Source organism: Lactuca virosa, chromosome 3 (genome assembly GCF_052849685.1).
Source record: "Lactuca virosa cultivar CGN04683 chromosome 3, Lactuca_virosa_CGN04683_v6, whole genome shotgun sequence".
Taxonomy (NCBI): domain Eukaryota; kingdom Viridiplantae; phylum Streptophyta; class Magnoliopsida; order Asterales; family Asteraceae; genus Lactuca; species Lactuca virosa.
In genome coordinates this window covers 254,246,257-254,270,552 of record NC_136428.1, presented here as the reverse complement: position 1 = coordinate 254,270,552, position 24,296 = coordinate 254,246,257, and positions in this window count along the sequence as shown.

Genomic DNA, 24,296 nt, shown 5'->3' with positions numbered 1-24,296 from the left:
AACACATCGCTTCAATCACCTGTACTAGTGTAAGTCCAGTATGCCACCTATGCGGTAAAATGGGACACTTCAAGAGAGACTGTCCAACTGAGAAGAATGACGGGGGAACAGGAGGAGTGTGGCAAACAAACTAGCAGTAGCAACAAGGAACCTTATTAGGACTTTTGTAATGATTCCAACAACAAAAACATTTAAGTACCATATGTTTGTAATGAATTTAGTATGTTTGCTAAAATTACCGTTTTTAAAAAAGTAGTTAAAATACTCTCTCGTTCGATCAAATCAAAGACACTTATATATGATCTTAGGATCATCACCAGTGAGCTGGGATAACTTGGTATATACCTCAGGGTTAATCATAATCAAAATACTACAGACTTAAAGCGAATAATTCCGTCCTGACTCCTATTCCATGTCTAGTAGTGATGTTAGGGTAGAGCCACTCACTCGACGGTTTCATCAATACCAATTTGCATACGACTTGCATATACTGATCGATCATAGAGTGATCGGTCGAGGATCATGATATAAGGAATCATTACTAGCTATCAGAACACACTTACTACCAATGTTAGCTGTTGTGATATGAATCATTTGCAATAACAATAACACCGATCAAAACGGAGCACACTAACAAGAATCACATGATACTCTATCTCCCTAACGAATAATTTGTACGAATACAACTTAGCACATGTATTACTAAAAAGATTTGTTGACGTCATTCGATGTCGATTGGTATAGTCCTCACTTCCCCGATTAAACGGCTACGAAAAGACCCTTCCCCTACCCCACTGAATATCAAAAACATTCGTCTCTCATAAGCGCAAATCCGACATGGACCTCCGGGTCATCTCTCGCTGCGAAACCCCAAAACACTCACCAGAGGAGTATTATACCTTCTGAAACCTTTCCACAAGTATTTCCAGAAAACCCTTCGAGAATATCACACGTATAACAGGACAAGATCAAGCACAGAAGCTTGGTATGAATACGGTTAGTCTATCACTACTAAGTGTATACGCGAGGATAATATATAATTAAGATTCTATGGACATTGGATGTGTGTTTCCGCCGTATTTCCTGTTCCTTGTCTGGTTGTGGACTTGGGGCAGAGTCACCCATCCAACTGTCTTACCAATCCTAATACGACCTATATACGCAAGTTAATGATAGATGGACCAGGTACGAGTCCTACCATGAACTTCGGGACAAGGCTACCCAGGAGTGCGAATGAACGTTCTACCATCCGAATAAGTCTAGTCTCGTAAACCGAACCTATATACTCCCTACCGATCTAATCAAAGGAGAAAACACTAAAGCAGGCCCTATGCAGGGCTCCGAGGGGAAGTTATTACTTATGACTTAGTATAAATTCGAGAAAGGCTGAAAGCATCTCGAAACCGACGAAGGAACTACATAGATAAGCGACGCAAACCCTCGGAATTGCGGGTTGGTGACCGAGTTCTAGTGAAGGCCTCACCATTGAGAAGAATGATATGTTTCGGTAAACATGGGAAACTAAATCCAAGGTACAGCGGACCACTCGAAATCCTCGCTAGGATTGGCCTGGTAGTATACAAAACTCCGACTGCCCCAAGAACCTAATAATGTACATCCAACCATCCACGAGTCAAATTTAAAGAAATGTATGTCCGACGAGACTCTTGTGATACCTACCGACGAAATCAAAGACGCATCCCTTTGTGAAGGTATGTTAGATCGTGAAACAAGGACCCGAGTTCACCTGGGAACGCGAAGACCAAATGAAACAAAGGTACCCACATCTATTCCCCAACCCTTGAAGTCCCACTCAAATGCAAATTTCGGGACGAAATTCCTTCTAACGGGGGGATAATGTGACAACCGTCAAATTCAAGTCAAAGTCAACAAGTCAAGGTCAACAAGTCAAACCGGTCAAACTTAATTAGTACTTGTATGCTAAAAGTTATTCTATGTATAAAAATGTGCATTTCTATGTCAAGAATTTAAGTGTCTTGAAGAATCTAAGTGTTAACAATGTAAAAACCCTAAAAAGGGAGTTAAACGCATCAAAACACGACTAAGAACCCTTGCGGGGACTTAAAACAATCATAAACGAAGCATAACGGGGTTCATGAACCTTGCATTACGAGATTATACGATAATAATGACTAAGGTTACACCTCTCCTGAATCTCTCCAAGTGTGTGAAATCTCTCCCAAATCTCTCCAAGTATGTGAAACCTCTCCCAAATCTCTCCAAGTATGTGAAATCTCTCCCAAATCTCTCCAAGTATGTGAAATATCTCCCAAATCTCTCCAAGTATGTAGAATCGCTCCAAGTATGTGAAACCTCTCCCAAATCTCTCCAAGTATGTGAAATCTCTCCCAAATCTCTCCAAGTATGTGAAATCTCTCCAAAATCTCTCCAAGTATGTGGAATCTCTCCAAGTGTGTGAAATCTCTCCAAGTATGTGAAATCTCTCAAAGTATGTGAAATCTCTCCAAGTATGTGAAATCTCTCCCAAATCTCTCCAAGTATGTGAAATCTCTCCCAAATCTCTCTCAAGATCTCTCTCAACTTTTTATAGTCATCCCGACCCTTAACTTGGCCAAAAACTGCTTGAAACGGTAAGTTATATCGAAAAACAACTAAATAGGGTCGAAACCCCTCTTAGGAACCGAACCTCTTAGGTCTGAACCCTTCTAATAGGACCGAACCTCTTAGGAACCGAACCTCTTAGGGCCGAACCCTTCTAATAGGACCGAAACCTATCGGAGCCGAACATGTTAGAAGCGAAGCACCCTTCTCGGACCGAAGCTCAGCAGACCGAACCGAGACCCTTCGGTCCCTCCCCCTCCCACCTTCGGCCAAAATCCGAGAAGCCTCGCAGTTTCGCATCTTCCACCCGCTTTTCGACCCCGGCACCATTTTAAGCCCGTTTTTGATCATTTTAACGAGATTTTTTCACCAAATTCATATTTTTATCATTTTTAACCCCCGGAACTCTTATTTTAATTATTTTTCAATGATTTATTAATCAAAATAGCTTAGATTATCAAGTGGGTCAAGTGTGCCCACTTGCCCTCCATGTGTCATCCTCTCATTTGCCACCTTATCCACATCACACAAATCAAGGCACACATCACTTCAAACTCACAAGTTGCTCCAGCAACCTTATATATAAAGAAATCCCTGGAGGATTTCTTGATTTACTTGCTCATTTCAAGAATACACACACTTCTCATACCAACTCAAGAAAGCTTATTTCTCTCTACTTCCCACCACCTTGTGCAAGTGTTCTTGAGTCATTTATTCACTTATTGGTAAGTATTTCCTTCTAACTCAAGTGCTATTACATGTTTTCATAACACTCTTGGATCATCTACACACATATTAACACGAAATCGTTCTTAGGATCATCCAAAAACTTCGTGTGTTCATCAAGTGATCTAGACTTGAAACTCATCATCTTCAACCTTCCACTCTTCAAGAAATCACTCAAGGTGAGTTCATACCCCTACATTTTCTAGTTTTCTTCAGTTTTCAGGGGGGAATACAAGTTAAAACACCAAAACATATTTGAAACTTAACTTGACAGCTTACTACAGAAAAGTTGTGACCTGTTCACGAACTGTTTTACCCAACTTAAACTTAATATTTTTCAAAACTGTTTAATATGAATGTAGTTCAGGTTTATACCTTTAAAATGACTACTTGCACATCTCCATATGATTTTTCTACGATTTATGGTGATTTTTACAAAACTGTATATCATTTCAGAAACGAATTCGGACAAGTCTGAGATTATGAACACTTTCACATAAGTTAGAGAATTCTAAAAATCATAATAAAAATCATGAATAAACTAGACATATTTTCTAAACTCTCAGAGTTTACGGAATTAGTTTTCGACTTCGTATCATTTTTCTATGATTATTACAAAACAGTGGATAAAGAGTAAAAACTAGTTACACAACGTACCATATTAACAACACTTTGTAGCATGTTGAGCAAAGTGCATAACAATAAGTTTCTAAATGTTTGGATGCATTCTTGTTAGTTTACCATCATAAACAGAAATTAGTCATTCATGTTAAGGACTTTTCCATTCATTACGAACACATATAATAAACTATAATAAGTATGGTTTATGAAATTTCCGATAAAAGCATACTACATAGAAAAGGTTTTACTCTCAAAACAAATGGGTTTTTCATATACTACATGATAAACTATAATAGTAATAGTTTATGGATTTCATATCACTAATTTATTTCATAGAAGGTGATTTCACTTCCACCACGGAAGAGGTTTTATACTCAAAACTATATGTAAACTAGTTAACGTAAGTTGTGAGACATTCTCTATCGTACTCTTAGGGTACGGGTTCGAAAATCCTGTAAGTTATAACCAGATTCTCTTGTAGGGAGAGCGTGATAATTGTGTATAGATCTATATTGGGATTGACACCCCACACCTCGCTGCTAGCTACAGCCGGACCGGCAGGTCTGCGGGTGACAAGAGTCATAAGACCCTGACGTCTGAAAAACGTTGTTGCAGGTTATTTCTCGTCATAGTATGGTTATAGCGACTCACATAGGGACTTAACAATCTTTCAAGTTTATAGAGAAAATTCTACTTTGAAAAGGGTTTTTATCTATTTAAAACTACTTAAACATTAATAGTATAAAACACACACTCACATTCTCGGTCTTGGGATTTAAGGCTACATAACTTTTTATAAGGAAAATATTGGATTTTCTTTGGAAACGCATTACGATTATAAACATCATAAGTACAAAACACACACTCATATTCTCGGTCTTGAGATTTAAGGCTACATAACTTTTATAAGGAAAATAAGGGATTTTTCTTGAAGTATACATGACAAAGTACCAGATTTATTACTAAATGGCTTTCATGATATTAAAACTACGTTTCATCTAGAATTGTTAGACTTCAGCTATAATTTGCTAAGTGTGCATGTTAGAGTTATATATGAATTTAGTCGCAATCGACCTAGAATTGGTGGGCCCGCCTTACTTCCTGTTCCTTGTTTGGTTGTGGACCTAGGGCAGACCCATTATATTCGACAGTTTATTTAACTTAAATTTTATATAACTTATATACCCCGGGTGATTATAGAAGGAATCTACAGGTCTTTCTAGGGTACATTATTGCATAACATAGGAGAGTTCATTTCGCGTTTAATAAAGAAAATATTGAATTTTCTGAAATCATACTCTATCGCTTTTTACAAGGAAAACGGCTTCTTTCTCAAATAAAACTGTTATGAACTCACCAACTTAATTGTTGACACTTTTTCAAACTACTTGTATTCTCAGGAATTCAGTGAAACAGGAACTCAACCGCTTTTGAGGATGGGACGTTAAATCGTCAAACATTTCACTTTTGTCATCATAAGTGTAATTGATTGGAAACATGTAAACACATACTATGGTATAACTTTTTCAATTATATTTATGATGGTTGTATTTACTTTGAGCACTGTTATACTCGTTGTTGTGATACTATACATGAAGTCCTCCACCCCCGGACATTTTCGCCATCCTTGGTTTGGGGGTGTGACATATGTCAAAGCTAGTGGGATCATAATTGTTATGCAGATAGGAGTATAATTGTTATGCTAGTGGGAGCATAATTGTTATGCTAAGTGTTGCAGGTTAGCAATACTATTTGTAAGAAACAAAGGTTACAAATTTGCAAGTTGCAAAGTTTGAATATTGTTTCGCTATAGAAAGTTATAGGGGGGAGAGCACTTATACTTCATTTCAAATCTAAAAGTTTAGATTGAAGGATTTTAATGAAACTTAGTCTTGGACATATATGAATTTCGCTTTGAAATGATTCAACAAAGGAAATTCGATATATGGAAATATTATAGCAAGAGACTGATCAAGTATCATGTATTTATGTAAGACATTATGTATCGAATCCCATATGCTTCAGATATAGGATTAATTACAGATGCTATAATATTCACTTGTTCTGATTTTTCAAATGCCTAGGGCATTGAGAGAGAAAAAGGACTAGAACAAGATATTACTAAAGTTGTTAAACAATCGTCAAGAACAATCTATGGTTCGTTGAAGATTGGTTGCTTGTGGATAATTGGAAATATAGTAATATTTGGACGGACCATATTGTCATGTTTCTGATTGGGATAATTCTTGATTAGAATTGATAGTCATATGGGAATATAGAAATGTTTCCATAATGGGAGTTGGTTATTGAAATCTACATATGAGTTAGAAACCTTAATGCAAGGAAGGTGTTCAAGGAGTTACTTTGAATTTGATACTTCATTACCATGAAATTTTTTTAAGTAACAAAGTTTCAATGGAGCATTTTGTGACATCGTTGGCTAAGTCTCAGTGACTTTGACGTCACGTCATCACAAAAGGATCTTGCATGCAATGTTAGACTCTAACACATTTATTGATAAAAAGAATTTGGAATTCTTACACTTATAACAAGGATTTGGAATTATGAAATGAGCATCATTGGAATAATGTCTAATCGATATATTCAAAAAGGAAGGACCATAGAGAGACAAAGTATGCATGCTTAGAACACGGCATGACTGATGTTTAATTCAAGTGTTTAGTTGATTGATCGAAACATTATACAATTAATAAAGTCTAATTAATATGGTGATTGAATAATAAGTGTTTTATTTATATTCAATAGTTTTGAGACCATAGTTAATTAGGTTATTATTGTGTTTCACTTCGCATGTTTTACTTCCCGAATAATTTTCAAACATCCACAGTCGATCGTACTTTTGGAAGTAAACATCGAATTAAGACTGTCATGAATTGAATTGTAGATTGTGTATGGAGATTAGACATAGCAATGGTTTTGCTGCAATGTTCATGAGTACTTTTGAAATGGGGATATGAGTATTGGATTAACCCACACTCATAGAATTACTTCATGGATTTTATCACGAGTAATTTTGAGACGATAATATCTTATATTCTTGAAACGGAGATATATGAGTTCTTGTTTACGAGTCAGTTGTGCATTGATAATACGTAAACGCATCAGTAACTTGATGTTATAAAACGTATTTGTTAGGTCATAAATTGTGGTTAATACTTTGCTTTTCATAAGCTATTAGAGTTCTCGGTCTAGGACCGAAAACACCATTTTTGGCGTTGTACACCATGTTTTGGTGTTGTTTAGACCTTGGTTATTAGGTCTAGGTATAAATAGTGTTATTTGAGCCTTGTAAAGTGTGAGAGACGTTTTTAGGGGCTGTCATAAGCCAAGAACGTGATTTACAGAGAAACAGAGAGAAAACCAAGGGTAGTCAAGAATCTTATGTATCCGACTATTCATCTATAATAGTGTGAATTGAAGATTTATCTTGTGTTCTTATTCATATTACATCTTGCATCATTCACTTGATTGGGATTCCGCACCATCATAGTGAATGCGATTGATACATAGCGATTTGGGTTTTACAATTGGTATTAGAGCAATGATTTGTAGCAATCGGGTTATTGCAAAAATATTTTTAAGAGCTTTTCTTGGAGATTATTGGTGTTTTTAATTTATTTTTGACAAAATTTTGGCCATTGTTCTTCGTGTTCTTCATATTTTTGAGTCTTTGATCGAGTTTGGCATTAAAGATTTGAAAATCTTGTGTTTTTGGCAAGTTTTGGGAGTTTTAGGTCAAAATCTGCGAGATCTCAGCGGCCAGCCTCGTATTCGGTCATATCCTAGAAGATCTCGGTGGCCAGCAGCATTCTCGGTTAGGGCGAGGGTTCTCGGTCCGCAGCTGCGAAGGTTCTTGGTGTGCCTAATTGCGGTTCGGATTTCTCGACCTCGGATCCCGGCCAGACAGATTTCGGTCTCGCTGTTCTCGGCCTCGTGTTTTTTATCCGAGATTTTGGTGCGAGTCTTCTCGGTCAGGGTCAAGAGGATTCACAGTTTTGGTCCAAAAACTCATTTTTCGGTCCAAAAGTCTCGTTTTTGGTACAAAACCCTCGTTTTCGGCCTAGAAACTTTTGTTTTCGGTTAAGGTTATTATTTTTTTTGGATAAAAAGTTTGACTTTTGACTTTCAAATTTGACTTTTGACTTTCAAGTTTTCACGTTTGACTTTCCAGTTTGACTTTCAACTTTGACTTTCAAGTTTGACTTTCGAGGTTTCAAGTCAAAGGGCATTTTTCTTGGCTTCACCATCAGTTCTATTTTTTGGTAAATTATCCTTTTTTGGTGAATAATGAGTTCTTCGATCACCAAGGTTAATGAAGCTTCATGCCCTCAGTCCTGTGAAGCTAAAATTAAACATTATCGTGATCAACATGAATTATTAATTAGGGAAATAGAGGACCTTAAATATGAAGGATACACTCTCAGAAAGGCCCAAAAACCATTAAAAGAAAATTTAGAGGCCCACACCAAAGACCTAAAAAGGATTAAGCAAGAATATAGTATTAAATGTGAACACTATGATTATGCTCAAGTAAAGATTTCCAGTCTAACTGCCGAGCTTAACACATTGAAAACTAAGTTTGAAAATGCAGATTTTAATTTTAAGAAATTTGATGTGTCAAGTAAGAAAGTTGAAACAATGATTGAAAAACAATTAAAATTTAAAGATAATCAGAATAAGGGTCTAGGGTATTACAGTGTTACACCTCCCTTCAATGATAACTATACCCCACCCCCTTGAAACTAATGAGGTAGAGATACCTGCTCAGTATGGCCAGCCCCCCTGTACCAGCTTCAGTTAAGACTGAACAATCCGGCCCAAATGAGAATATTGAGGAGAACGATACTAATGCTTCTACTTCATGTGCAGGTAAAGTAGTGGAAGATGACAACAAGGAGAACAAAAATGATTCTAGTTCTGCTGATAATGATTTAAAATCTTGTGATGCTGATACTCCCACTATGGGAAAACCCAAGCCATAAAAGTTTGTTAAACAGTCTAACAAATGCTCATGTGCTTATACTTGTGGAGGTCCCTTGAAACAAACTTCTTTTGGACAAGGACCAAGTCACAACCTTATTTATTTCAAAAAGAAGACTTGTTTTAACTGTGGGACTCCCGGTCACATTGCTAGAAATTGCCCACATCGTTCATATGTTCCCTACTATGGATAAGGTTGGTAGAATGTGCCAAGAGGGAGATCTTCCAAAAGAAATCCTTCGAGGTCATGTTCACGCAGTGGTGATTGGAATTCTAAGAAGGCTAAAAGTCAAACTCCCAAGGACCAAAAGGGCCTTTTGGACAAGAAGTCTAATTCGAGAGATGGTTTAGCCAAACCGAAATCGGTAAGGTCGAATTTATCTCAAGCAACGTCTTCTAGCTCACAATTGAGATTCAAATCTAAATCAAAATGTAGTTCAAGTTCAAAATCAAGTGTTGAAGCACCCATTAGGTTAAACATTAAAAGGCCTAAACCTAATTACCAATGGGTTCCCAATGGTCAAATTTCTAACTCGTCCAAAATTCCTGTAACTTCTTCAGTTTTCTTATCTGAAAAACAGGATATGTCATGGGAAAGAGTATCTCATGTAGATGGTGATGGTAAATCCAATTTCAAAATGGATTGGGCTCCTAAAACCAACTAATCCTGCACTCTGTGTGTGACAACCCGAAAGATTTGGCTCAAGCAAGGTCTAAATTATAACCCTATTACAATAAAACCTTGAAAACCAAAAAGGGCATAAGTACATGTATATGGGTGTATACACTTTGGAAATCATATATAAGATAACCTATTGAAAGTAAACAAGTTTATCAAGGCAAAACTAGACAAATAAATCAGAATAGGAATCATGGGTTTAAAATATTGTTTATTAGTATTTAGCCTAGTATTCCACCCACCCTAGAACATTTGAAAGCCATAAGTACATTGATTCATAAGCTAACATATATTTATTTAAATATGTGTAAATAAGATTTGTGGAACCATGTTTAAATGCATTCTTGACAAGTCAACAAGATAGCACACCATAAGCATTAAGGCCTAGAACTCCACTATGGACGAAAACACACTTGTGGGGACAAGTTAGGACCGAAAACCCCTTCCATGGGGGACTCAAGACCGAAAACAAAACCAAAACAAAGTACCTAGGACCGAAAACTATCTTAATGGAGCAATGTTGGCCGTGAACACCCTTAGTGGACCACCTTTTTGCCGAAAAACACTTAAAAGGGGATATATAAACTGTAAACCCTTCCATGGACCACACCTAAACCGAAATCAAATAGCATTGGACCGAAATCCCTTATTATTTCGGTCATATTAAGATATCTTGGGGGGTGCGGATAAAGGAAGGAAAAAGGACAAAAGAAGTTGACTTTGAGATGTGAAGCTTCATCCTTTTCCCATGCAATCACGGTAAACCAAGTGAATATCCACCAAATATCAAAGTATTACCCACCATGTATCAATAATCTATCACCTCCTTCTATCCTTTTTAATTTGCGGCTAAACACACACACATACACTCAAAAGTTTTCCCACTCACTTTACTCTCAAGAACTTCTCTCATTTTCTTCTCAACATTTCGAGTTCCATCTTCAAGGAGAGTGTTTTTGCTTCAAGGTAACCCAAGTCATTTGGTAAGCAACTCATGTCTCTTGTATTTCTAAACATCCTTATACTACAAACTCCTTGCTTATACATCATTTTTCGTATGCTAGAATCCATAGAACACTAGCCATTTTCGAGTATTCTTCAAGTTGTGCAAGGCTAGGCTTGAAATCTCCTTCACATTTCCTTCCTTCAACTGACGAAATCATCAAGGTGAGTTCATACCCCCATATTTTCAAGCTTTTTCCATGTTTTAGGGGGGGAATACAAGTAAAACTTTGTTTATCCCACAAATAATTACATGTTTTCATCTTATGTTAAAGAAAAAATATTATTTACTTAACTTGTGATTTATACTGGTTTTTGGTATAAATATTTGAGATTTACATATAGATAAAACAAACATAATCTATGTTATAAAATCATTAGAAAAGTTATGATTTGTAAAACTACATGGCTTTTAGGAATTTTTATTAAAAGATAGCTTTACTAGCAAAAATGGTACATTATAGTAATTTACTAATCTAGTGGGTTTTAACACCAAAATACTATGTTTTGATTTCATATTTTCATGCTGGAATACACCTTTATATTTACATAAAAGATTATATAAATAGTTTCAAACCAACAAGATAAACTATAATCGGTATAGTTTGGAAGTCACAAACCACACTTTTCAAAGATACATATAATTATTTAAAGGCATAATTATCTTATTTTGCAAGTAAAAGGGAGTCATAGTTCACGTAAATCTATTAATGCTCTTGTGAGACTTTCCTTCACCGTACCTACCTAGCGTACACCTTAAGTCATGCATTATGACCAGATTCTCCTGGAGGGAGAGCGAGACCATCGTGTATAGATCTATACATGATTGACAACCCCACACCTCAGTTGTTCGCTACAGTTAGATCGACAAGTCTAGGGTGACAAATGTCTTATCGACTCCGACGCCTGAAGAACGTCGTTTCAGGCATATCAGTCATATTAGCATGGTTATAAGAACTCACATAGAGATTAGAGAAACTATTTAGTTTACGGGAAGCTTACACTTCATTAGTTTTGTTGAAAGAAATGAAACTATATACTATTTTATGTATGATATTCACTTCCATCATGGTCTTAGGGTTTAAGACCACAACTCACCTTTAAGAAAATATTGCATTTTTCTGGAAATATACACTATTACTTTACAAGGAAAAGATACAAAGGAATTACTTTGAATTTCAGTTCATATTAAAGAAAATATCGGATTTTATGGAAATATACGAAACCATCTTTCGCAAAACAGTTACAAACCCTTATTATGCAAAAATGATTATGAACTCACCAACTTAATTGTTGACACTTTTCAAAATCACTTGTATTCTCAGGAAACCAGTAGACAGATACTCAACCCTTCTTGAGGGTCGGCGTCTTCGTCTCATGTTTTTCCTACTTTTTAGTTATTTGTATTCAACTTTTGAACAACAGAGTTTTGTAAACAATGTAATACTTGAAATCTCAATGTATGAATGTATGTGTTGCTATGTTTCATTACTATTCCATTGTTATGATACTTTACATGAAGTCACTCCATCTGCCCCCAGACGTTTCCGTCGTTCTGGTTTGGGGGTGTGACACTGTGCTGGAGCAGCTATGGAGGAATATCATCATACTTCGGTAGGATGATAGTGGCTGTTGCAGGCACATTATAGGGGACATCTCTCAACTACATTACATTCAGAACTTTAATTAAGAGTATGTATCCTTTGCGGGAAGGAATAAAGGAAAGGATCACAAATGGGGATCGTACTTAACGATGTGAAGAGTTTTTGAATCTTTTAAACTTCATTCCGGAATTGAAACACAGTTGAGGCTGAACATGTTGCTGCATATGCGTGTTGTTCTCATATCATCTGGATGCAACTTCAATTGCTGAATTACGATTTGAGTTTTCTTCTCGATACTTCTAAATTTTTCTTAAAATGATTCGTTTTGAAGACAATTTTTTAAATTTGCGCATTTATTTTATTTTCTTTTTTCCCCATTCACAAATTAAGGGGGAGAAATCAAAAATAAAATAATTAAAAAATTCATAAAAAAAAAACAAAAATATGTTTTCTTTTGTTATTGTTATTGGGAAGTAATATGAAGTTTAGTGCTAAAAGGGCAATATAAAATTCGTGTAATGCACTGAAGCTAAATTGTTTAAACTCTGTGTTCAATGTGCTGGTAGGCACGAATGATTCAAAAAGACTAGACATAGCTGATAATGAAAGGACTTGACAGTGTTAACTCATCTGGACATAGATAGTTACATTTGGACTGACCATACGACGCTTGGATAAATTGAGTAGTGAGATAAACAAGGGAGCCTACAAGATACATTAAAGTTACTTATCATCTAGAACGGTGGCTCAACACTTCTTCGACGTATGGAATTATGTCCTTAATTCTGGTGCTGATAGGGTGACTGGGGTTCTGATAAAGTATGTCGGTGTGAAATTGTTTTTCTTTCTTATCCTCTCTGTCATTCATATGTTGCCCCCTTTGCGTGATCGGAAGATCTGACATGGGACGCAACATATGCACCTCTATTTCTATACATCTCTATCTATGCTTCTCTCTATCTATCTATGTCAGTCATATGTTGTCCCATCTGCGTGATCGGAAGATCCGACCTGGGACACATCATATGTATGTTTCTATTTTTCTATCCCTCTATCTATGTTAGTCATATGTTGTCCCTCTGCGTGATTGAAAGACATCCGACCTGGGATACAACATATGCATCTCTATATCCATCTTCTCTCTCAAATAATTGAGCACTCACCTAAAGTAAAGAGTTCTTTGGAATTCATTTATTGCTAGGGTATGTCGTGAACTGGGGAACACGTTCTAATGAGCTTAAAATTGAATTGGTTCATGATTAAAGGTTGTATGTAGATCTCGCTGCTGAATTTAAGTGGACAACAATATCCTTGGTCGTCGTCAACTAAATGGTCTTTTAGGAATATAGTTGCAATGTCTTGTCACTTATAAGCTGTCCAACTTGTAAATATCCTTTGTGTTTAAGTGGACCACAATATTGGTGATTGAACAGAGCTAAACATGCAGGTGTGTGCTGATAAACGATATTGAATTGCATGACAACTTTGATTCCAAAAAGTTTTAAATTTAGTTATTATTTTTGTTTGTGTTAAATTTGTTCATATTTTTCCTCTATGCACAAATCTAGGGGCAGAATTAAAAAATCAAACAAAAATCATAAAATTTAAAAAATCCAAAAAAATATGTTTATTTAAGTTTTATTTCCTTTTCAGAAAATTAAATATCCAAAAATATTTTATTTTGAGTGTATTTTAATTTTAATTTTATTTCTTAGTTATTTCTATTGTGTGCTAAGTTTATTTTTACTTTGATTTTTTATCTCTAAGTTTCGTTTGTCTTAAAAAGCCAATTTAAAAGAAGAAGAGACTCAAGGAGACTGTATCGGAATTTTCTGAGCAAGGAGAAGAAACTTGGAAAGGAGTTGATGGTTATTACACATCACTCTATTTTCACAAGGAATTGAAGGATTGAAACTATACAAATTGTCAGTTAGGCAGTATCTTTCAAATAACTGTCGTATTTAAGGAATTAAAAGTCTGAAACTGTACATATGTCATGGCACCAGGGCGATACACCTCGCAAGGCACGATTATCGCTGAACGTCTCGCCGAGGGCCAAGTTAACTTGTTTAACTTGAAAAACTGTATTGAGATCTTTGATCTAGGATATACAGGTGAGAACATCAAAAAGGCCATGAGTAGTTCTCCGATACTCAACAAATTCCAATGCGTTCCTCTGTGTTCACACAGATACTACGAGTAGTCTCCTTCTGAGCCAAGGCTGGGTCCTTGAACAACTGTGGTGAGAAGGGTCTTTATGACTCTGTGATCCACAGGGACTTTTTCGTCATGGTTACTTTTCAAGACGCATCGGTGATCGTTGAAGAACATTCATTCGAAGGAACTGGAAGTAAAGATTATTTGATTATTTTTCAACATTCAATCTTTCAACCCTAGAAGCAAGGTGAAGCTGTACTTGAAGTTTTGTGACAGATTGCATTGAAGCCTCCTCAATCAATTTGCTGCTATCTATGAACCTGCTGAAGTGATCCGGAAGAATCGGTCTCTCTGTTATTATCTCTGAAGTTTTTCAAAGCTGAAAGTGCTGATTTTCAAGAACCTTTACAAGAAGCCTCTACACCCAATGTGTGTTCAAGGTCAAATCTTTGAAGGAAGTCCAACTGTTCAAGATAAAGTCATTCATGTAGAAATTCATATGTTCATCTTGAATTTGTGAAGAAATCAAAGATTAACGCTGAAGTCAAGAACGAAGAGGAGATTGAAAAGAAAAGAAAGCTATAAACCGAGGAGGAGATTGTTAGGTCACAAATTATGGTTTATACTTTTGTTTTCATAAGCTATTAGAGTTCTCGGTCTAGGACCGAAAACACCACGTTTTGGTGTTGTTTCGACCGAAATCACATGTGATTTCGTTTAGGCATAATATTGTCCTGTTTGGGTTTTGGGCTGGGCCTTGGTTATTAGGTCTAGGTATAAATAGTGTTATTTGAGCCTTGTAAAGTGTGAGAGACGTTTTTGGGGGTTGCCATAAGCCAAGAATGTGATTTACAGAGAAACAGAGAGAAAACCAAGTGTAATCAAGAATCTTAAGTATCCGACTATTCATCTGTAATAGTGTGCATTGAAGATTCATCTTGTGTTCTTATTCATATTACATCTTTTGCATCATTCACTTGATTGGGATTCTGCACCATCATAGTGAATCCTATTGATATATAGCGTTTTGGGTTTTATAGTATTGTTGTGCGTGATTTGATGAGTGAATAGTGCAAGCATATGAGTCAAAGTTTATCCGTTCCTTTTGCCCTAACGGGAAAAGTGATATATGTAGGCCCCTCGATGATTTCATGATGACATCTAAAGTGCTTGGCCAAGCCTCGACTAACTTGACAGGATGATTAATTGTGGAACAGGAAGAATTTATTATTTGGAATAATAAATTGGAATAAATGATTTATTAATATGTTATGGAAATAATATATTAATTAGAAATCATATTATTAATTAATATTTAATCAGAAATTAATTTGAAATAAATTTTGGGATTAAAGGAATTAATTAAAAGTGTAGGGGCTATTTTGTAATTTATTGATAGTTGTGGAATTTGGCTCTCGGACCATCCTAGGAGGGATGGACGAAATTCTCTAGGGAAGGCCCTAGAAATTTCGTTCATGGAGGATCCATGAGCTGCTTAGGCCTTAAGCAAAGGGATTAGGGTTTCCTTATCTTAACCCTAGCTTTGGCCCTAAGCAACCAACAACTATATAAAGGGCATAACCCCTTGTGGATTTCGACTAGGCTAAGGTTCCTAAACCCTAAGAAAACCGAAAATTATCTCCTTTCTCTTCCTTTCATAATCATCCTCTTGCTAAGTGTGTTTGTGAGCCATTACAATATAACAATCAAGGTATGTATTTAATCCCTATTATGTAATTTTCGATTATAATACATAGAACCTAGGGTTTCTTGTATTGTGTTCATTGTTTTCATGTTCAATAGAGAAAACTTAGATCCAATCAATTTAGGGTTGCATGCACACATAGGAATGTATGTTTTGCTCAAAACCCATCACTATTGAGGAAGGTAAAAGAAATTATGTCGATTACCCCTATTTGACCTAAGTGAAAAAGGAGAGAGAATGTGATTTGAATAAGCAATATTGCTTATGGAACAGATAGAACCTATCCGATTAGGGTATGAAATTCAAATTACTTATCTCTTTTATTTTTATTTCTTTAATTATACCTTTAAATATTTGGAAATTAACGTTAATATTTCGCAGGTATAATTTGGGGGCAATTGTTAGGGGCAGGGTCCCAGAATCATATTCAGGATCCTTAATATCCCTGAAGTCTCAGGATCCTTAAACATATCTCAGGATCCTTATTATTATCACCAATATTTCCTAACACTTATAACGGCTATATTTTTCTTTCTTTTTCTCACATGTGCAGAATCAGTCAACACAAGAGTCAATCTAAATGGAGAACAACTTCAACCAAGCTAAATACCCGGGAATACCAAGTTGAACAACGTCCAAATACTTGTTCAAGGAGGATCTTGGAAATCTCGGACTTCTTGTTAATTAGCTTAGACTACATATAACACCAGTAAATCGCACACTACACACACGATTAGCTATACCATTATACTCGTACTTGTATTATCTTCATCATCTTTGTAATCTCATATTAAAATTAATAAAAAGCAACAAGGTAGGTGATCATTATCCCCTCCTAAGGTTTTATGTCGGAGATCCTATAAAGGATCAAAAACTTTCCCTGTAACTCGTTTATCTCACTTTGAACACTATTCTACACTTATATTACACTAACACCAGAACCTTTCATACAACTTGGTTTATTTTCATTTGATTGATTTTTGACCAAAACAGGGTGGTTCCTTCCTGGAGCACAATCTGATGTTCAATGTGTCGCCTTGGGGGCAGCCCTTCGGGTTCTTTAAACACTTCTTTGTACTTGTTGATGACTCGCTGCAAGAAACCCAAAATCAATCACCCTTTTGCTTCCTCCATTTCAATGTTACTCGGCTCGATCATCAACCCATGTCTCTCTTTTTGCAACTCTCTTTCCATGGACTGCAAAGATCCCAACGAAGTCCCCAGATAAGGATCTTCGATAATCTTAACTTGTTTCTCCCCCTCCCCTCCCCTCCCCCCACAAAAGAAAACTCCATAGTTTGCTCCTTCCGATTGGTCATGGTTGTTCCCAAATTCTATTGGATTAATGTCTAAGTCCATAACTATATTTGGTATGTACTTGACCCGACCCGGCATGGTCCATTTGGGTTGCACTTCACCGGCACAATTTATATGGATAGTCTTTTGAGAATAGTATATTTATGATTTATATTAACATATTATAAGTTCTAATATATTAATATGGAATCATATTATTTAATTAGTATTGATCAAGAATTAATTTAGAATTAATTAAGTAATCAAAAAGAACTAATTAAATATGGACTCTTATATATATGGAATGGGCCAAGTTCATTTAGGTTGGGCTAAGCTTTCATGGATAGTCCATGGAGCTTTTAACCCATGGATCCTATGTAAATGAAAGGTCATGGGTATTAGGGTTTACATGGATGTAACCCTAATCCTCCATAATATATAAAGGGGTCCTTGGCTCACAAAATTGGAAGAAGTGTGTGAAAATAAGAGTGGGCCGATTTTAGTGTGCATACATATTCTCTCAAGTTCTTCCAAGGTGTTTTGGTGATTTGTGATTCCATTTGAGGCTTCCACACTATTGGGGCTAAGCTCTTAAAGCTTGAAGACATCAAGCTACATCAAAAGGTATGTCATCTAACTAGAACTTTGTAGTATAGGTGCTTCATAATATGCTAGTTAGGATGAAACCTTGGAATAGTTAATATTTGCATGTATAATAGAGAAAACATAGATCCAATGTTTATAGGGTTGCATGTACACCATAGGAGTGTTAGAATGCTCAAAACCCAACAGTGGTATCAGAGCCATGAGTTGTTTTCTGTTATATTGATGCAAATGTTTTATTTTCAAAGTTGAAAAAAAAAAGAAAAAAAACATGACGTTTGTCAAATTTTAAGATAATTACTTGTTTTTGTGAAAAACTAATTATTTGTAAAATTTGAATCATTTGCTATATGAGTTGAATTAGGTCAAATTTAGTAAAAGATAAAATGATATGATTATTTTATTAGTTTTAAAAGTTTGATCTAACGAGTTTTTTGAAACCTGCATAAGTTATGGATATGAAAAGGTTTAAAAAAAATTGATTCAAAATTTTTTATGGAGTTACAAAACTTGGTCTTAATGTTTTAAAGAATTCCATAACTTGTTCTTAAGTTATGGAACATGAAAAGTTTCATCATAAAACAAAACATTAAACTCCATAAGTTATGGAATCCAAGAGTTATTTTTTTTTGTTTCCTTGATTTATGAGTTAGTTTAGATTAATGAAAAAAAATTTGTGTTTTAGTTGTTTTCAATCCTAATTAATCTAGAGGTAGTTCATAAAATGTGTTTTTGTAACTTGTCCTCAAGTTACATAAAAAGGTTACATTTATGAATCTTAAAACTCATAAAAGTGTCATAGGTTACATAAAAAATGAAGAGTCTTCATTTTAATGAACCATTAAACTCATAAGTTATGAAATGAAATTTTTTTAATAGTTTCAAAAACTTGCCCTCAAGTTTTGGAATTTGTAAAGTTTTCCCATGAATACTTTAATTCCAAGTTAAGCCCTTAGAATTTTAAAAGTTAAAATTCAACCCTTATACTTTATAATATTATAAGTTAATAATATTTATATATATGTATAAGAGCAAGTCGTCTTACCATTAGTAGGCCTCATTCACGAAGCCGGTCTATAAGGGGGTATAAGGTTACTGCCTATAAAATGGCAGTTTAATGGGTGTGCACTCTCACCCACCGCTTCCTTGACCGGTGGAGGGTCGTTAGCCGAATGGGTAGGACAAGGACTATAATTTTCCCTTCATTAAAAGTATTAATGACAAATACTAAGTAACTAAACATTTATAAATTCCCAATCTTAGTTACTTAGGAAAATGTGAATTTGGTGCTAACCCATGAAATTACACTTTGCACTTTCTTAAGTCAGTTAGTGGAGCGTGTATGGTTAACCGGCACACTAGCTTGATTTAACAAGGTAGGCAAAGGGTAACTTAATGTTTATCATAGCATCGGTGGAGCGTGTGTGGTTAACCGGCACATCGATTGAGGGGTAAATATTAAGGGTACCAAGTATATTTGCAAGGTTACTTCACACCTTGTTTTGTGATCCTCGGCATCCCAGTCACAAAACCTGAAGGGCACACTCGAGATTGAAACATGCCATTGAAAAGTTCAATGAATCTCAAAAGAATCTAGGAGTTTCAAAACCAATTAAAACCTAATAATACATTTCGTTTATCTTGGTGGAAATTGGTGAATCGTCATTCACCTACCTTCAAATATTTTATAGCTTGGATTACGGCATCCCTCTTCCAAGTTATAAAATAGTTTGTTGGGTCCTAGCCTTAATATATCATATTGGGTGTTATATTAAGGACTTAAATCAACTTTACGTGAATTTCTCCCATTGTTGATGTCTGGTTTAGACAACAATGATCTTCCCAAACCAAGCTTTCCTAATGAATATGACTTCCCGAGTTTGGCTCATGGAAGTCATACTTCTCTTCCTCCACCTCCTCCAATTATTATCCCTAACCCACAAGTTCAAGGTCACTCAAGCCCTAATGGCAAGCAAGGTCTATGTGTGATCACATCTTATAAGAATCAAAGAAAAGAGAGAAAGCTTAAAGGAAGTATATGCTGCTTCTGATCGCGAAGATGGACTTCGATCGCATCAGAATTTTGAGCAGTTGCTTAAGAAGTTATGATATATTGCTAAGGAATAGATAACAACAATTTTCCATGTGGATTGTAAGGATAAGTTTTTCCGCAAAGTTTTAAAATAAAAGAAAATTGTTTAATTTTATTTATTTGAAGTATCCTTACAATGGCATTTGTGGAAAATTGTTGCTTATATGATTCCACTGACAACAATATTGGAAAATGGATTTGATTCTTTCATTTGTGGTAGTGTCTAAATTTACCAAATCAGGAAAGTTCCTCATCACCCAAGTTTCAATTGGACCGAAACTTGGAATCATGCAAGTTGAATAGTATGATGAATGAGAACTTTCAAGCATTGGAAAATCAAGACTAATTACTTGTTCACATGGATGTGTGAGTCAAGTGAAGGACTAAAGGGATCGAGTACACATTCTTGTGCACTGGTCATGTCCACCACAAAGCTCGTTAAGACTATTTGATTTACTATAGTTTAGTAAATATGGTTATACTTACAAGTTTAAGTATAATTCTGAAACATTGGAAAAGTCTCAATGTATGGCAGAACGAATAGGAAGAATCAAATTAGGCAGAAAGATAAAAGTTTCTCAAATCTGAAAAGATGGGAGAGTACTTTAGTATCATGTTTGTGATCATCTTAATGATTTAGAAATCATATCACAATTAGTCCTCTAAAGGTCATCTTAGTGCATTCTTATGACTAAGAAGAGGAGTCATGAATTGTTGAAATGGTTAGATCAAGAAGATGAGTCATACTTCGTTCCAAAACAATTCTTAGAGTCATACTCCAAGATTGTAACTTGAGTGACATATCTTAAAGAAAGGTTTAAAACACTTGTCAAATGTAAGAGTAAAAGTGTCCTACTCTTGTACATTTGAAATTGGTAAGTTGTGATGTTTTGGATAAAACAAAGACCAACTAAGGCCAATTGTGTGAAGTGTTTGTCTTGATAAAGAATCCGCACTATCTCTTGAATATTTGGCAAGATAGTCTTATATGTCAAGAGGATAGTGGGAGTCTTAAAGATCCTAAAAAGAATTTCAAGAACTAATCAAGAATAAAACCTGAGGTTCTTCACTAGCACACGACTTGAGGTTTATAACCTATCGTGTTGACATATTCTGTGCCCATTCCAGTTAAAGTTGGCTTTGCATAGGAGTTCTGAAAGTTCTCAATTGGTTGCATAACAACTTGGAAGCAATGGCAGGCCCTGTACTGCCAGGTGGAAAGAAGTTAAGATTGCATAAGTTCAGTCCATATGAGTTCGGATTTGTCATTATCCTTGTCTTATGACTATGGTTTTGACGATTCACATGGATAAGAACACATACACCATAAAATCTAAGGGTCATAAGGTTTCTCTCCGATTCATGAAAATGATGGTGAGGAAACACTTCCACCAAGTAGATTTGAAGCAGATGGCAAAAGGTCTAAACAATTGAGACTGTGATTACGGCATCCCTTTTCATAGTTCTGAAATTATTTAGACACACATGCGTGCTATCTAAGGAAAGGTGTATGATTTTGATAAAGTTTTATCAAAGCATCTCGTATCAGAAATCTGAACTTTGGTAAGAAAGTCAATAAAGTATTGATTTCTAGAAGTCCAGCTGATTTCTGAGTACATGTCAAAGCTAGTGGGAGCATAAGTGTTATGCTAATAATCATCATGTTAGTGGGAGCATGATAATTATTTTTAGTGTTGCAAGTTAGCAATCTTAATTATAGAAAACAAAAGTTTCAATTCGTGAGGCTGCAGGGATTGAAAAAAGTTGTTTTGCTATAATTAAGGGAGAGGATATACTTCATTTCAGTTCTAAAGGCTTAGATTGAGACCTTAATCATCTTTAGTCAAGAATATATATATGAATTTCATGTTGGATTGGTTCAACTTAAGGAAATTCTATATATTGCGTTCTCAAAATTCGATTATGATTACGGCATCCCTCCTCATAGTTAAATTTTGAAAACATGGCAAATAAAAATATTGTAGCAAAAGACTGGTCTAGAATCATGTCTTTATGTGAGACATCATGAATCATGTACCATTTGCTTTGGGTACAGGATCGATTGCATGTGCTATAATATTTGTCATTTCTAAATTTTTCCAAATGCCCAGAGGCATTAAGAAGGGAAAAGGTCTAGAATTGGATATGACTAAAATGATTAAGCAATTGTCGAGGACAATCTGAGGTTTACCAAAGATTGGTTGCTCAGGGACAGTTGGAAGTATAGTGCTAATTTTGGAAGAACCATATTGACATATTCTGAAAAGAGGCATCTCTTATTCAGAAGTGATAGTCAAAATGAGAATATGGAGTTGTCTCCATAGGTGGAAGTTATCTGTGTAAGATTAGAAAACTTAATGCAAGAAGCATGTCCAAAGCAATGTACTTTGAATATGAGACTTAGTTTCAATGGAGTTGATCTCCATTGGAATACCTTATAATGACTGTTGACAAGTCTTTGTGACTTTGTACATATTCATTACAGGAGGGTCAGTGCATATAAGTTTAAAATCTAAACAGATTTCGATAAATGATAGGAATTTGAAATTCTCACATTTTTCGATAAGGATTTGGGAGTGTGAAATTAGAATCATTGAAATTATGTTCAGTTGGTTTATTTCACAAAGTAAGGATCATAGACAAACATAGAGTGCATACTTGGTGTATGGCAAAGCTATTGTTTAAGAAAAACATAGTGTACATGTTTGCAGCATGGGACAACTAGTGTTTTTAATTCAAGTATAAAGTTGATAAAACCGAAACAATGAATAATGAGTAATCAGTATAGTGATAAATAAAAGTGTTTATTTATATTCATAGGGTTTGATACCATATTTGATTCATTTATTCTTGTGTTTCACTTTGCATGTTTTGACTTCCAGAATAACTAAGTCGCTCTTCCTGAATGATTAAGTTATTCAAACCATCCACAGTCGGTCATATGTTGGAAGTAGATATGAATCAAGACTGTCATGGGTTGGTTTGTAGAGGTCCAAGTTGGTGGACAAAGTGGTGCTACAACACTCATGAGTGCTCATAAGTTCTGAGTATTGGATTCAACCCACGCTAATTTGAATCACTTCATGGATTTTATCACGAGTGATCATGAGACGATAATATCTTATATTCTTAAAACCTAGAGATATAAGTTGTTACTATGAGTTGGTTATACATTGATTGCACGAAAACGCATTGGTAACTCGATGTTATAAAACGTGCCTTTGTGTATGATTCAACAAGTAGTAGAACAAGCCATATGAGTCGAAGTTTATCCATTCCTTTTACCTTCGGGATAAAAGCGATATATGTGGGCCCCTCGATGATTTAGCGATGACACATGTGAGTGCTTGGCCAAGCCAGGACTGATTTGATTTGTTCAATCAGTCAGTCATCATAAATCGAAAATCGGGAAACAACAAATGGACAGAGATAATGATTATAATCCATGTCTCAGTCCATATGATATCTAGAATGGAGGAATATATGATCCCTTATCTAATGGACAAGTCATTGACAAGGTCAGAGTTCGACAGCGGCTTTAAGAGCTACGACTGCCAGTTAGGTTTTGAAGTCATACTCAATAATATTTTTAGACTTATCCAAGTGGGAGACTGTTGGATTAATTTCTAAGTCCATAACTATATTTGGTATGTACTTGACCCGACCCGGCATGGTCCATTTGGGTTGCACTTCACCGGCACAATTTATATGGATAGTATTTTGAGAATAGTATATTTATGATTTATATTAATATATTATAAGTTCTAATATATTAATACGGAATCATATTATTTAATTAGTATTGATCAAGAATTAATTTAGAATTAATTAAGTGATCAAAAAGAACTAATTAAATATGGACTCTTATATATATGGAATGGGCCAAGTTCATTTAGGTTGGGCTAAGCTTTCATGGATGGTCCATGGAGCTTTTAACCCATGGATCCTATGTAAATGAAAGGTCATGGGTATTAGGGTTTACATGGATGTAACCCTAATCCTCCATAATATATAAAGGGGTCATTGGCTCACAAAATTGGAAGAAGTGTGTGAAAATAAGAGTGGGCCGATTTTAGTGTGCATACATATTCTCTCAAGTTCTTCCAAGGTGTTTTGGTGATTTGTGATTCCATTTGAGGCTTCCACACTATTTGGGGCTAAGCTCTTAAAGCTTGAAGACATCAAGCTACATCAAAAGGTATGTCATCTAACTAGAACTTTGTAGTA